The following is a 16,883-nucleotide window of genomic DNA, read 5'->3' as shown; positions in this document are numbered from 1 at the left end:
TGTTCGACATCACAGAACTTTTACAAAGGAGGCTCTGGGTAACTTTGCAGAGCACTGTCAGGTGCCCTTAGGCCCTATGGCTTCCACATAAAGTCTCCCTAGATGCAAGTTGAACATTTTACATCATGTTCGGGCTCTTAGACCCCAGTTGGGCCCCCATGAGTTGAGGATTTGTGATGTATGGTTTCTGCTCGGTGATGGCATGTGGTCATCCTCCTTGCCCCTAACAGGAAATGCAGAGCCTGGGATTCTGCCTGGCATTATGGCTCTACTCCCAGAGCAGGAGGAGAAGGGCCTTGCTGGGGGAGAAGGGCCTGGAGCTGTGTGATTTAAACATGAGCAGGACCTAAATGCAGCCCTTTAGCCCAGAGGATGGCCCTGAGGGAGAGGCCAGAAGCTGTGTGATCCGCAGCAGGGACAGGTGAGGGCTATGAGCCGTGCAACACAGTATGAGACCCACTGCCTTAGTTCTTCCTCACTTTCTCCCAAGCTTCCATCCTCCTTTCCCCATTGACCACGTCCATCACTGCCCCACCCCTTCCCCCTCCATGGCACCTCTTGTTTTCCCCCCAAGGTTAGGGAGTAGGCAAAGGCATCTGTTCTCACTACCTCCATTCATTGTGCTGGAAGGTTCTATCTAGTTCTTGCAACAAAGGAAGGAACAAATAAAGTTGTTCTAATTGTATTTTTTTAGATTCTCTATTTTTCTGTTTGGCATACATTCATCGCAAGGTCAATTTTGCTAACTGTATTTTATTTTTTGTGTTTCTGATGCTCTCACAGCTGGGGCCTCATGGACCAGGGAGTTACTGCTAATTCTTAGAGATACCATAGAGATTCCTGGGAACGTGCCTATCATTATACAAACTAACCACTCCAGAGCTCATACTCTAAACCACTTCTCTTCTCTAACTCTCATATACCAACCTAGTATTTCTCCTGCCTTAAATCAATTCATGGCCAGGTACCAGGCACCTATAACCCAAAGCCAAACAGAATCATTCCAACTACCCAATCCCAAACTGTTTACCTCTCCTGCATTGCTTTTCCCACAGAAAGCATAATAAAGGCTGTGTTTTCTTTATCTTCATCCTTGTTTCTGCTTCTTGAATGACTCTGGTGCTTCCCCACCTATAATGGGTGTTGTACCTTATAGGTAATACCCCCTTTGGGAAATGTAAGTAATGAAAATCTTCTTTCAGTGGCATTAACCTCTGTGAATCATCACTCAGTCCTCTCTGTAAATTAAAATCCTGCAGGTACAATAACTGAGACAAAACAGATTGGAAAGAAGAAGTAAAAACTATCTTTATTCACAGATGACTTGGTTGTTTATGTAGAAGATTCAGTGGGATCCACAAAAAAGCTACAGAACCATTAGTGAATTAAGCAAGGTTGCAGAATACAAGATCAATACAGAAGAATCAAATGTATTTGTATATATTAACAATAAAGAATTAGAAACTTAAATAAGAACAATGCCATCTATAATATTATCAGTGATATAAAATATGTAGGAGTAAATATGACAGAACATGTACAAGATCTGAACACTGAAAACTATAAAATATTGCTGAGAAAGAAGACGAATAGGTGGATACTTCTTGCATGAGAAGACTCAGTACTATTAAGATGTCAATTCTCCTCCCAATAATATGTAGATTTAACACAATTTCTATCAAAATCCCAGTAGGTACTTTTTTTTTGTAGAAATCGACAAATCATTTCTAAAATTCCTATCAAAATTTGGAGTACCTAAAAAAGCTACAAAAAACTCTGCAATTGAAAAATGCTGGTGGATTTACCCTGACTTTCAGACTTCTTATAAAGCTGTTGTAATCAAGACATTTTCACATCAAGGAAGACAAATAAATCAGTGGAACAGAACAGAGAGGAAAGAAAGAGACCAGCAATTTACAGTCAGTTAATTTTCAACAAAGATGAAAAGGCAATTCAGTGAAGAAAAGGTAGTCTTTTAAACAAATGGTACTGGAACAATTTGACTTTTATTAATATATTTGAAAAATCCTTTAATCCATACCTTGTACTATATAAAAAAATTAACTCAATGAATCATAGGCCTAAATAAGTCCTACAATTATATAACTCAAGGAAAAACATAGGAGAAAAGCTTTTTGATCTTGGATTAGGCAAAGATTTCTTAGATTCAACACTAAAATCATGAAACATAAAAGAAGATATTTAAAAATTGGAGTTCATAAAAATTAACTTCTGTTCTTCAAAAGATACTATCAAGGAAATGAAAGACCAGATACAGACAAGAAATACTTGCAGGTCATGTAAATGACAATGGACTTGTATACAGAATGTACAATGAACTCTCAAAATTTAACAGGAAAACAAAATTCCAATTAAAAACATGAGCTAAGGATGTGAATAGGTACTTCATTAAAGTATATATGTAGGTAACAAATAAGCACATGAGGAGATGTATAACATCATTTGTCACTAGGGAAGTGCAAGTGAAAACCACAGTGAGATACCAATGTACATCTATTAAATGGCTAACATTAACAGGCCGACCATACCAACTGTTGCCAAGGACATGGAGCAACCAGAACATTCATACACAGCTGCTGGGACTGTGAAATGATATGACTACTTTGGCCACACCTTAAAAAGTTGAAGATACATCTACCGTATGACCTTGACATACCACTCACGGGTATCAGTGTTGACCAGCAGCATCAGCCTGGTGGGAAATGCCAATTCTCAGGCCCCAGCCTGACCTGCTGAAGTTTGAGAACCACTGCCCTGGGGCAAGGACTCTGGGAACTTGCTTTGTGTGTTACCTTCACTTTCACAGCAATCCTGTGAGATAAAGGAATTTGATTCCCATCTGACAGAGGGAAAGACTGAGGCTCAGAGAGGTCACCTTGCAGGCTCTCGTTTCCTCCAGGATTGGACTTGGACCACATTCAGGTCTGTCTGCTTTGTGAACTTGGCTCTTATCCAGACTGCCTCTTCCCCATCAATCAACCCCAGTTAACCTCCCTCACTTCCCCTTCCTCCCACAGCCCAAACTAGAAGGAGTCATTCACTGTACTCCATTCAGCTGGCCACTTCTCAGGGTCTGGAGAAGCAAAGGCAGGAGGGATGTGAGCATGGCCTGGGCCTGAGACGAGGCAGGAGACACGAGGCACAGAAAGATGACAAGGGGTTCTCGGAAAGACAGGGACGGAGGAGAGAGGAGGGTCAAGGTCTTGGTTCCTACTCTCTCCCATGGACTGTCCGCGGGCCTCTGCCGACATCAGCACTCTTTATTTCCTCTTGTTCTCCCTGGGGAAGGGGCCCAGAGAAGGCTTGTCCTGCCCTGGTTGGGTGCAGGCGTGCAGTGGGCCCTCCAGGACCTAGAGTCCAGCCGGGAAGGGAAGACCCACTGCATGAAACAGGCAGAGGGAGACCCAGGCCCCTCTGGGTCTGGGTTAACGTTAATGTTGAAACAGGCGGGAACGGCATCTCCCACTTACTGTGCACTGGGTGCCTTGTACCCACATTGACTGTGTTTTCTTATTCACTGTATTCTTGATGCTCTGACATCTGGGGCCTCAGGGACCAGGGAGAGGCTGTCCCTGCCAGGGCTGCCAGTTCTTAGAAGAGCAATGGACGTGCCCAGGAGCTTGATGTCAAATGCAAACCAACCAGTCCAGAGCCCACACTCCCCACCACCTCCTCCATTTGGCTCTTATGCTCCACGAGGCCCATATTCTTCTGCCTTATTCACTCCAGGGTTGGATACCAGGTTACCAGCGACAGCCCCTAATCCCCAGAGCCTGCAGACGTTGTTCAAACCAGCCAATCCTAAATCTCCCTGCTCTCCTTTGCCTGTCTTTCTCAAAGAACATACAGCAAAGGCTCCTGCCCATGATTCCCCCTTCCTCTCTCTGCTTCCTGACTGATTCTGGTGCTTCCATGCATGGAGTGATGGGCATCTCGTTTTTAAGGAGTTGTGACTATAAACTGCTTTCTTCATAACAGTTATTTGTGTGCTTGTCTTACCATACCTGATTAAAACAAATCCACGTTTTTTTTTTAATATAAAAATATTTTATATTAGTATTTAAAAAAATTTTATATTAGTATTTTAATAATATCAATGTAAGTCCTAAAATTATACAGCTGAAGAAAATAAAACAGGAGAAAATCTTTGTGACCTTGGGTTAAGCAAAGATTTCTTATATTCAGTGCATAAAAGAACTTTTATGACCCATAAAAGAAAATATTTAAAAATTAGAGTTCATCAGAATGAACAACTTCTCTTAACTCTCTCCACCAACCCCAGGAGGTAGGCAGGGTCTATTTTGATCCTCATTTTGTGCAGGAAGAAACTGGGGCCCCAAGTGAGACTATGAGATTCAACTGCAGTCACATTGCATGTGAATGTCGGTGGTGGCGTTGGGTCTGAACCCAGAGCCCATGCTCCCGACCACTTCCCCATGCAGTGACAAAGATCAGCAGCCCTCTGGCCGCATTAACAACCAGCGCTTCCCTTTTCTGTATGGTCTTCCTGCTACACAGGGAGATGCTTGAGGATCTAATGGGACAGTGGCTCAGGGGGCTTTGGGTCCTTGTCACCCAGCACAGGGTGTGGGGTAGTTGGTGCTGACCTAATGTTTATGGAAAGGAGAGATCTTTAAAGGATGGGTATCGGTGTGATGATCCATGTATCTATCCAGGCCGTGTGCAGAGCCCTCTGTGTCATCCTGTCCTCACTGGGCCCCTCCAAGGGAGGTACTGTTATCGCCCCCACTTTGTAGACGAGAAACCAGAAGCTCAGAGAAGGGGAGTCCTCTGCCCCACAGCTGGCTCCAGAGCCTGCATCTGCAGTTCCCGCCTCTGCCACACTCACGAGGTCCATCTTTGTGTGACTAGATTTCCTCACGTCGCTAGGATGCGTTCCAGCTCCCGATCCCCCTGACAAATGCTGATTGGGCTTCCAGGAGATGAGAACAGAGGGCGAGGAACTGGGGAGTAAAGGCTGACCCCTGACCTTGCTGAGCTCCCGGGCTGGGAGAAGTGGGGACAATCACAAGAGTGGGACCAGGGGATTCTTGTCTGCACTGCCCTCAGGGCAGGGTGCTGGTGAGTGTTCGCCAAACAATTTTCAGAAAAGGTGTCCTGATTTGTAGGCTTTCACGGTTTCCCTGTGTAAATACTCCCACAAAGTCACGCTAACTATTGTATGGACTGTGTCCCCCTTCACCCCAAATTCATATGTTGAACTCCAAACCCCTCAGTGTGTATTTGGAAATGAGGGCCCTAAAGAAATACTGAAGGTTGAATGAGGTCACAAGGAGGGGGCCCCGGCCCTATAGGATCAGTGTCCTCATCAGAAGTGAGCCCAGAGCACCCCCTACACTCAGAGGCCATGTGAACACATGGCAAGAAGGCACCGCCTACACACCAAGGGGAAGAGGCCTCAGAGTGAAACCTGCCTTGTAAGCATGGGAATCTTGGGCTTCCCACCCTCCAGAACTGTAGAAATCAATTTCTTGTTTTTAGCCACCCTGTCTGTGGTACTTTGCCCTGGCAGCCTAAGCAGGTAATACAGCTACCAGTGGGAAGTCCCTGAATGTGAGTCGGGAAGAAATGTGCAGTGTGTGGCATGTGCAGTCTTCCCACCATGCAGGTACAGTAGCATAGCAACCTCGAAAGCATAGAAAGGGGTGGAATATGCTGAAATAAGTAGGCAGGGATGAGCGTCCCTCATTTTTAATATGATTTATTTAATTGTAGGGCTTCCCAGGTGGCGCTAATGCTAAAGAACCTGCCTGCCAATGCAGGAGACTTAAGAGACGTGGGTTTGATCCCTGGGTTGGGAAGATCTTCTGTAGGAGGGCATGGCAACCCACTCCAGTATTCTTACCTGGAGAATCCCATGGACAGAGGAGCCTGGTGGGCTACAGTCCATGGAGTCACAAAGTCAGACAGGACTTAAGTGACTTAGCACATGCACACATTTAAGTTCATATTTTTCTCTTGATTAAGATTTTTAATTATGTAAAATATACCTAACATAAAATTTACCATTTTCACCAAGTGGCATTAAGCCACTGTTGTACAGGTACTATTTAATTTTTAATAAAGCTGTATTTAACAACTGGCTTGCAACATTCCTCCAAATTTAACAATCAGCTCCACCACATCCCTGTCAGCGTGGTCTCCCCACCAATCCTCAGGTTGGTCAGCAAATTTAGGATAAAAAGCCATGAAATGATCTTATTTATGTGCATTTCAGATAATTCAAATTTATGATGAATTATGATTGACATAAAAATCCTTTTTCTTCCTCTTCCCCCTTTCTTCCTCCGTCTCTCCCACCCTCTCCTTCTTTCTTTACAATATCTTTTTAGTAAACACTCATTATGAATGGCTGAGTGAGAGTTGCTTACCAGGCCTGAATTGGCAAATGGATCTCAGCCAAGGTCCTGGACCCCGGATACATTTCATCTCAGCCCACAAAACGTCGTGTTATTGCATGTCACTGGCCCCTCATATTTATCTGGTTTTGGTTTAAGACAACAGAAATTTGTTCTGTCACAATTCTGGAGGCCAGAATCCACAATCACAAGGTTAGCAGTGCCATACGCCTCCCAACAGTGTATGGGAAGAAGATGCCTCCCAGCCTCTTCTAGTTGCTGGTTCTTCTAGCGTCCTCAGCGTTCCTTGGCTTGTAGATGCATCGCTTCAATCTCTGTCTCCCACGTCTCTTTTTGAAATTATTATTATTTGACTGCTCTGTGTCTTTGTTGGGGTGCACAGGCTCTTCCTTGCTGCATAGGGCTTTCTCTAGTTGCAGCGAGCAGGGGCCACTCTCTAATTGCGGTGCACAGGCATCTCATGGCAGTGGCTTCTCTGGACTCGAAGGTGCTCGGGTTTCAGTAGTTGCTGCCCTTGGGCTCTAGAGCATGGGCTAAGTATCTGTGGCACTCAGGCTTAGTTCCCTCACACCTGGCCTGGGCTCTTCCCAGACCAGGGATAGAACCTGTGTCCCCTGCATTGGCAGGAGGATTCTTAGCCAATGGACCACCAGGGAAGTCCCCATGTCTACTCTTTGGTGTTACGACTGGGCTTCGTTGCATTCCTGGTTCACAAATCTGGATCGATGGCTCTAGCGTGATCCTCTGAAGCGCAAATCGAAATCGTGAGGAAAATAGTTAACACTGAACTGCAGACAACACAGGCATGTGAAAGCTGAGGAGACCCTGGGGAGCAGGGAGGGAGTTTGTTTCTGCAGAGACGAGTGAGTGAGGGCAGCAACACCAAGGACCAAGGGATAGAAAGGCTTCTCTGAAGACCAGGGATGATGTCTGAACGTTGGGAGAGGCCCATGAAGCAGCCCCCTGCCACAGCTCTCTCTCTCTTCTCCTCCCCCTCAGGACTGCAGGTATAAGAGCAGACTTGCTGGACTGGCCTTGGGCCATCACCCTGTCTCTCAGCATTCGCTGGTGGCTCAGTGGGAAAGAAGCCGCCTGTCAATACAGGAGATGCAAGTTCAATCCCTGAGTCAGGAGGATCCCCTGGAGAAGGAAATAGCAGCCCACTCCAGGTTTCTTGCCTGGGAAATCCCACGGACAGAGGAGCCTGGTGGGGTACCGTCCATGGGGTCGCAGAAGAGTTGGGCACAGCTCAGCAACTAAACAACAATAGCACCCTGCCTGCCCCCTTCTTCTCTAAGCATCCCTTCCTTCAGCTCTCTTCCAACTGCCGTCATCTGAGAGAGCCGCCTGTTTCCAGCCAGGACCCCCCAGCTTCACGACAGAGTCTGAATTCACCATTGGCCAGTGTGCGGTAGAGAGAGAGGTGCTCACGACTTTCGTCTTATTTATTGCTGAAAACCCCTGCTGCGTGAGAGCACAATGTAGACTGGGAAATGCAGGCAGGAAGGAGAGGGGTCTGGCGTCTACTGAAGAAAAGGCAACTGTATTTCTTCATTCTCGGACCTGGAGTGCACGGGGTAAGGTAAATCCGTACGACTGTGTAACGGACAGCCCAGGATGCCCGTGGCTGGGCACAGTGGGTGCTCAGTCCTGGGTCCTGTAACATTCCAGTGTGGATGCTCCCGGTCACAGGCTTCCAGGGCATCTCTGCTCCCATCGGTGATTCAGGGACCCAGGCTCCTTCCGTCTCACAGTTTCCACCTTCTCTGGTTCCTTCATGTCCTCTCTGTTCACCCGGCAGATGGGAGACAGAGCTTGGAGGGCTGCTCAAGGGGGTGTGACACCACTTCCTGTGGAGGTTACATACTTCACTTCCTTCCACACTGCATCAGCCAGGGATCAGTTGCCTGACCCGAATCTGTGCGTAGAAAGGCTGGGAAATGTGTTTAGATGTGGGAACAGGATTAGGGTGAGGCAGGAGGAGCACTCACCTCAGACTGAGTGTTTCAGGGGATGCCAAAGAACTCAGTAGGTTTTGAGTGTCTTACTGATGCTTGCTTCCATTAAAGCCAGGAGGTCAAATTATAATAAATTCTGGTTTTGGTATAAATAGAAACTTTAAACTTAAAAGAGTGCTGTGAGTTTTAATAGACCTTTTCAATTTTTCAATATTTTTTCAACTCTTCAGTATTCTGTTAAAAATCATCCATTAAAAATACATGATGGACTTCCCTGCCTGTTCTGTGGTTAAGACTCCCCGCTTGCACTGCCGGGGTGCAAGCGTGATCCCTGGTTGGGGAACCAAGGTCCCGCCTGCCGTGGGGTGTGGCCAAGAAAATATTGTTTAAAGCACATGAAAGCATGTACCTCGAGGCCCCCACTTCTGTGTGTCTGGTAGGAAAGGGAGCTAGAGCTTTAGGAACACGTAAGAGTCTCCGCCAAACCCTCACACTGTGTTCTCATCCTTTACCTATTTCATCTTTCTCCTTTTTTATCTTTTGGCCTCGACAAACAGCGTGTGGGATCTTAGTTCCCTGTCCAGGCATCAAACCCACACCCTACGCACTGGAAGCACAAAGTCTTAACCACCGGACTGTCAGGGAAATTCCTCATCTTTCTTCTTTGATCACAAACGCCTTTAACTCAGGACACGTTCCTCTGCATACATGCTCATTGTGTGCAAGGTTTTGGTGACATGTTGTCCTTCTTACTGCTTTCTAAGATGTTTGTTATTTCCCTTTTTTTCTTTTTAATCCAAGAGTTATTTAAGAGTGCATCACTTCATTTCCCAGCTTCCCTGGTGGCTCAGCAGTAGAGAATCCACCTGCCAAGGTGGGAGATACAAAAGACACGGGTTTGATCCCTGAGTCGGGAAGATCTCCTGGAGGAGGGCATGGCAACCCACTCCAGTATTCTTGCCTGGAAAATCCCATGGACAGAGGAGCCTGGCGGGCTACACTCCATGGAGTAGCAAAAGAGTCAGACATGACTTGGTGAATAAACAATGAGAACAACAACTCTTCGTTTCCAGGATATGTAGTTAAGATTTTTTGGTCCCATTAAAAAAAAAATCAGCCTTATGTACAGTGTGTGGTTCTATGGTGTTGGTATACTACATTATTAAGTTTTAATAGTTGGGGTAAAATATACACAACATAAAATTTTCCATCTTAACCCTTTTTTAGTGTACAACTCAGCGGCATTCTTACACTCACAATGTTGTACAACCATCACCACTACCTCTTTACAAGTTTTCCATTACCCCAGACAGAAACTTCCTTCTTTTGCATGTGGATATCCCATTCTCCCAGCACCATTTATTAAAGAAAACTTGTGTAGTTTTTTAGTGGCTGCTCTAGGATGATAATATGTGAACTTAATTTTTGTGTGTGATAATATGTGTACTTAAGAGAAAACCACCTCGTCTATTCACCTGGATAGTTACCATTTCTGTCGCTCGACCTGCATCCCTGAAGCACCAAGTTTCCCTGGGGTTTCGTTTCTCTTCCCTGTGAAGAACTTCCTTTAGCATCTCTTTTAGAGCAGGTTTGCCATGAGTCCATTCAGTTTCTCTCTATTTGAGAACATCCATTTCATCTCCGTTACTGAAGGATGTTTTTGCTGGAGGTAGAATCTGGGTTGACAGTGCTTGTCATTCAGCGCTTTAAACGTGCAGGTGTGCTGTCTTCTGTCCTGCACGGTTTCGGATGAGAAATCTGCGGTCATCTGAATCATTGTCCCCTGTGTGTAGTGCTTTGTGAGTCTCTGGCAAGATTTCCCTCTTTATCTTTAGTTTTCTCTGGCTTGATTATGATGGGTCTGGACATGGTTTTCTTTGAGTTGGTCCTGTCTGGAGTTCACCGAGCTTCTTACATCTTTAAGCTGATCTCTTTCAAACATTTGAGAAGTTTGCAGCCAGTGGTTGTTCAAATGTTTTCTTCTGCATTGATCCCTTTCTCCTCTGCTTCCAGAATTCCACATTCCGTCAGACCTTACTTCTTCCTGTTATTTTTATTTTGTCTGGAAATGGCTTTATTTTGCTAGTGTTCTTGAAAACAACTTATCCAGGTACATGATTCTAGGTGGACATTGCTTTTCTCTTAACACCTCAGAGATGACATTGCACTGTCTTTTGGGTTTCATGGGCAGCTGGTTCATTCTGTACATACTGATGTTTCATTTTGCCTGCTATTAACATCTCCTTTGTCTTTAGTATTTTACAGTTAGACTAGAATGTTCCTGGTTGTGGAATTCTTTTTATTTATTTATTATGCTTGGAAGTTATTGGCCTTCCTGAAAGTTCATTGTCTCATCAAATACTATTTATTTCCTACTTTCTTTATACTCTCTGAAGGCATATTATTAGACACATCAGACTTAAAATTTTTTTTATTGGAGTATAGTTGATTTACAATATTGTGTTAGTTTCTCATATACAGCAAAGTGAGTCAGTTATACATAAACATATATCCACTCCTTTTTAGATCCTTTTCCCATATGTAGGCCATTGCAGACTATTGAATCGAGTTCCCTGCCCTGTACAGCAGGTAGACACATCACACCTTTTTACTCTTTTATGTTTGACTCTTTTTCCTTCATGTTCTCCCTCTCTGTGCATCCAGGCTGCATTCTGATGTCTTTGGACCTATCTTAAACCAACTCACTAATTTTTATCTCCGGCTGTATTTAACTTATTTAGTGTGTTTATTACTTTTGGTTGTGCTGGGTCTCCATTGCTTCATGTGGGCTTTCTTTAGATGCGGTGTGAGAGCTTCTCAATGCGGTGTTTTCACTTGCTGTGGAGCCCAGGCTCTGGGGTGCGCAGGCTCAGCTGTTGCGGCACATGGGCTTGGTTGCTCCACAGCATATGGAATCTCCCCAGACCCGGGATCAGACACGTGTCCCCTCTATCGGCAGGTGGATTCTTAACCACTAGACCACCAGGGAAGTCCTCCAGCGTCACTTTAAGTGAAAAACTTGGTTTTGTATTTTTCAAGTCTCCTAGGTATTGTGGATTCTGGCCTAAACCTTCTAGAGTGTGGGTGAGGATTAGGGACACTCTGGAAGATATTTTTCATTCTTTTTTCTAAAGCTGTTGCTGAAGAATCCATCTCCACTTCCTCCCCCTTCAGGCAGTTCTTTTTCTGCTGCCTCACTGTCTGAGGGTCAGTGATATAGGGGTCCCAGCTTTATGCAGAGGTCTCCTCTGATCTCCACCCTGCTTTGTCTCTTGTCACAGGGATTGGGAAACTGGTTAAAGACCAGGCTTTAAAGATCTTTAGGCCCCTGGGGATTGGATGATTGATGGTATCTTCCAGAATATATTCATTTGCAACTTGCCTTTTACTCTTGCAATATTGTGATTGATAAGAAATATATATATTTGGTCATTCAGATGACCAGAACATATTTCTCATATTTATTTGATTTTTGTTTACAGTTCCCCAAACCCTTTGTTTACAGAGCTCCCCAAACCCTGGGAATTTCCTGAGCCATAAGAGCAACAGGAGCATCTTTTGTTATAAAATTTGGTCTCTTATCCTCAGTTCTTACTGTTTCAGAGCATAAAGGTGAAATGGGCATCTTGTTTTTCACAACAAGCTCCTTTCCACCATAACTGGATTTGTGTTGATGAGGTGACTTTTAGAAAGCATGTGAAGATGGGGGCTGGTTGCCAAGGGAACCAATCATGACCACATCCCTTGATTTCTGTGGTGGGCATAGAGGCTGAAGTTTGAATTAATCACCAATAACCAATAACTTACTCAATCATACGTATGTAATGAGGGCCTCCCTGGTGGCTCAGTGGTAAAGACACCGCCTGCCAATGTAGGGTACTCGGGTTCGATTCCTCATCTGGGAAGATCCCACATGCTTCGGAGCGGCTAAGCCCATGAGTCGTAACTATGGAAGCCCATGCACCTAGAAACCATGCTCCCCAACAGAAGCCACTGCAAGGAGAAGCCCACACACCACAGCGAACAGTAGCCACTGCTTGCCCCAATTAGAGGACGCCTGGCGCAGGCTGAAGCCAGTGCAGCCACAAAAAATATACATATTTCAGTGTGAATATTTACAATGATCTACTTATTTATTCTTCATTCTCCTGTTGATGGACACTTAGGTTATTTTCAGTCTTTGGCTTTTGTAAATAATGCCGCAGTAAACATTGTTTACATGTTTCTTTTGGTATGTGCAAGCATTTCTCCAGTGTATACACCTAAAAGTGGAATTTCTGGTTCACAGAGTTTATGCACTTGAAGTTTTTGAGATTATATTTAATTGTTCTCCAAACAGTAGCAAGACAGTCTCCCACCACTGTTCACATTGCCTCCAACAGTCCATTAGTCACATTAAAATTTTTAACCAATCTGATGTGTGTGAAAATGGCCATTTTTATTGACATGTCTTTGATTACTAGAAAGAAGAGCATGTCTCATGTTTTCACCATTTTAGTCTTCTGTGAACTGCCTGTTTGTATTGTGTATACTGGAAACTCAGGGTGATCATTAGTTAGATCCGTTACACCTGCCCTCACTGAGCAAGCTCATTTTGTTGCTACAGAAGGTTTGCATGTTCTCCAAGCTTCACGTAGCCTATAGAATAAACATGTTTGCCCAAGTTGGTTTTTTAGTAACTTGGAGTCAGCTGTGTCCAGTTTGAGTTTGAACCAGTTACCACTGTTAAGACCACTGACGCTGTAACTGGGCACGTTCAGCGAGTGACCTCTCAGGGAACTTTAGATGATAGAGGGCCCAAACCGCACCTCCTCCCCCTCCCCCAGCATGGTAGCACCATCATTTTCTGCACGTGTGCCCCATGAAGCAGCCTTGGCTTAGCTATGCCTGCGCAGAAGGACGATTGCCTCACCCTTTTCTCTCAATCACGCTCCCCATGTTCTCCAGTCCTCAGCTTTGTCCCATCAGTCTCCTGAGCCCCTCCCATTCCCGGAGGCAGATTTGGGATGTTCTCCGCTCTGCTGGCATGGCTGCCTCTTGAATTCTCTTTTTCTCAGCTCTAAACCTCGGAGTCTCAGTGTTTGGTTTGCTGCCTATTGGGTGAACAAACCAGGTTCGGTACTGTGTTTTTCTATTTTTTAAAAGTTAATTAATTTATTTATTTTTGGCTGTGCTGGGTCTTCGCTGCTGGTCGGACTTTTCTCTAGCTGTAGCTGCTGCTGCTGCTGCTGCTAAGTCACTTCAGTTGTGTCCGACTCTGTGCGACCCCATAGATGGCAGCCCACCAGGCTCCCCCGTCCCTGGGATTCTCCAGGCAAGAACACTGGAGTGGGTTGCCATTTCCTTCTCCAATGCGTGAAAGTGAAAAGTGAAAGTGAAGTCGCTCAGTCGTGTCTGACTCTTCGCGACCCCATGGACTGCAGCCTACCAGGCTCCTCTGTCCATGGGATTTTCCAGGCAAGAGTACTGGAGTGGGGTGCCATTGCCTTCTCCGTATAGCTGTAGCAAGCAGGGGCTATTCTTCGTTGCATTGCTCGGGGCTTCTCATGGTGGTGGCTTCTCTTGTTGCAGAGCACAGGCTCTAGGCACGAGGGCTTTCAACAGTTGCGACACTCAGGCTCAGAAGTTGTGGGATCTTCACGGATCAGGGACTGAACCCATTTCTCTTGCATTGGCAGGGGGATTTACCACTGAGCCACTAAGGAAGCCCGTTTTTCTATTTTAAAATTGGTTTGCCAATCATTAGATATTTGGAATTTTAATTCCTTGTCAGTCATATGTGTTACAAATGTCCTCTTTCTGTCGGTTTCACTTATCTGACTTTTGAGCTATAGAAATTTAAACCTGATCTCAGATTCATCCATCTTTGTGTGTCTTTGTAAGAAATCCTGTCCTACTCTTAAGGTCATAAAGACAGCCTCCTAAATTTTGCATTAAAGACTGAAAGTTTGCTTTTCATATTTAAGTTTTTCATCCAGTTAGAACTGGTTTTTGTGTAAGGTGTGAAGTTGTAACTTACTTTTTTTTCCAGATGAATAGCCAGTTGTCCTGGTCATCCCTCCCCATAAAATCTGCATGTCCTCCAAGCTTCACGTAGCCTATAGAATAAAGATGTTTACCCAAGTTGATTTTTTAGTAACTTGGAGTCAGCTGTGTCCAGTTTGAGCTTGAACCGGTTACAACTGTTAAGACCACTGACCCTCGAACTGGGCATGTTCAGCGAGTGACCACTCAGGGAACTTTAGATGACAGAGGGCCCAAACCGCACCTCCTCCCCCTACCCCAGCATGGTAGCACCATCATGTTCTGCACGTGTGCCCCACGAAGCAGCCTTGGCTTAGCTATGCCTGCGCGTAATGCCATCTCAAAGTTTCCAAAAGCACAGGGATCTGTTTCCAGGTTCTCTTTTCCCATTGCTCTGTGTGTCTGTCTCTATGCAAAGTCACATTTTGCCTTTTTAAAAAAATTATTTTAAAAATTTATTGAAATATAATTGATTTACAATGTTGTGTTAATTTCTTCTGTACAGCACAGTGATTCAGTTGTTGTTGTTCAGTCACTAAGTCATGTCTGACTTTTGTGACCCCGTGGACTATAGCACGCCAGGCTTCCCTGTCCTTCACCATCTCCTGGAGTTTGTTTATACTTATGTCCATTGAGTCGGTGATGCCATCCAACCATCTCATCCTTTGTTGCCCCCTTCTCCTCCTGCCCTCAATCTTTCCCAAAATCAGGGTCTTTTCCAGTGAGTCAGTTTTTCCCATCAGGTGGCCAAAGCATTGGAGCGTCAGCTTCAATCCTTCCAGTGAATATTCAGTATGTATATTCTTTTTCATATTCTTTTCCATTGTGGTTTATCACAGGATATTGAATATAGGTCTCTGCTATACTACAGGACCTGTTGTTTATCCAGTCTTCATATAACAGTTTGCATGTGTTAATCCCAGGAGGGCTTCCCAGGTGGCCCTAGTGGTAAAGAACCTACCTGCCAGTGCAGAAGACATAAGCGATGTGGGTTAAATCCCTGGGTTGGGAAGAGCCCCTGGAGGAGAGCATGGCAACCCACTTCAGTCTTCTTGCCTGGAGAATCCCATGGACAGAGAAGCCTGGCAGGCTGTGGCCCACAGGGTTGCAAAGAGTCAGACAGGACTGAAGAAACTTAGCATGCATGCGCAATCCCAAACTCCCAATCCTTCCCTCCCCGACCCCTTCAACCCCCTTGGCAACCACAAGTCTGTTCTCTGTGTCTGCAAGCCTGTTTCTGTTTTGTAAATTTTCATTTGTATCATTTTTTGAGATTCCACATATTCATGATATCATACAGTATTCGTCTGTCTCTGACTTACTTTGTTTTTATTGGTATGTCCTTGATGGCTGAGAGAAGAACATTCTCATGTTTTCCCCCATTTTAGTTTTCTGTGAACTGTCTCTTTGTATTTATCTTGTGTATACTGGAAACCGAGGGTGATCGTTAGTTAGATTCACTACACCTGTAACCTGCCCTCACCGCTCAAGCTCCTTTAATTGTTGCTACAGAAGGTTTGCATGTCCTCCAAGCTTCCCTGTAGCCTAAAGAATAAAGGTGTTTGCATAAGTTGGTCTTTTAGTAACCTGGAGTCAGGTGTGTCCATTTCAAGCCTGAGCAGGTTATTAAGACCAGTGACCTTCCAGCTGGGCATGTCCAGCGAGTGTTCACCCAGGGACCTTCAGCCACGAGAGGACCCAACCGGGCCCCCGCCCCAGCATGGTAACGCCATCATTTTCTGCAGGTGCTCCGGTGAAGCGGCCTCATTTTCTGCAGGTGCTCCGGTGAAGCGGCCTTGGCTTAACTGCGCCTGCGCAGAAGGACGAGCGCTGACCCATTTCTCTGCAGTCACGCTCCGCGTGCTCTCCCAGCCCCAGCTTGGACGCGTCAGACTCCTGAGCCGCTCCGCTTGCCTTCCCGGAGGCAGATTTGGGATGTTCTCCCCTCTGCTGGCGTGGCTGCCTCTTGAATACACAAACCTCGGAGTCTCATTCTTCGGCCAGTTACCTGTCCAGCAAACAAACCAGGTTCAGTAACATATTTCCCTATTTCTAAATTGGGTTTGCCGTTCATTAGATATCCGGAATTTTAATTATTTGTCAATCTTATATGTTACAAATGTCCTCTTTCGGTCGGTGGCTTGTCATTTCACGTTACCTTTTTATTTGGCTGGGCTGCGTCTTTGCTGTGCACGGGTTTTCTCTAGTTGCGGGGAGCCGAGGCTACCCTCTTTTTGGGGTGCGCTAGATTCTCATTGTGGTGGCTTCTTTGCTGCAGAGCACAGGCTCTACGGCAGCGGTTGTGGCCCATGGGCCTAGTTGCCCCGAGGCATAATGGGATCTTCCCAGACCAGGGATTGAACCCGTGTCTCCTGCATTGGCGGACAGACTCTTAACCACTGGGCCACCAGTAAAGCCCTTCACTTTACTTTTGAACTAAAGAAATTTAAATCAGATCTCCGATTCATCCGTCTCTCTTTGTGTGTCTTTGTAAGAAATT

General features: G+C 45.3%; 1 protein-coding gene across 2 annotated transcripts in view; it reads left to right on the top strand.

Annotated features, from left to right (window-relative positions):
* Positions 1-8,629, top strand: part of ZCWPW1 (zinc finger CW-type and PWWP domain containing 1) — a 58,910-nt gene extending 50,281 nt beyond the window's left edge. For both annotated transcript variants that reach the window (XR_014072893.1, XR_014072891.1), the window contains exon 20: positions 7,401-8,629. The gene's annotated coding sequence lies outside the window, so the exon portion shown is untranslated. The remainder of the gene's footprint in view (positions 1-7,400) is intronic.
* The last annotated feature ends 8,254 nt before the right edge of the window (positions 8,630-16,883 follow it).

The sequence above is a fragment of the Giraffa tippelskirchi genome, chromosome 13 (genome assembly GCF_054371585.1).
Source record: "Giraffa tippelskirchi isolate mGirTip1 chromosome 13, T2T-mGirTip1v1.2.pri, whole genome shotgun sequence".
Lineage (NCBI taxonomy): Eukaryota > Metazoa > Chordata > Mammalia > Artiodactyla > Giraffidae > Giraffa > Giraffa tippelskirchi.
The sequence above is the reverse complement of the archived record's forward strand: the minus strand, read 5'-3'. Positions and strand labels throughout refer to the sequence as shown.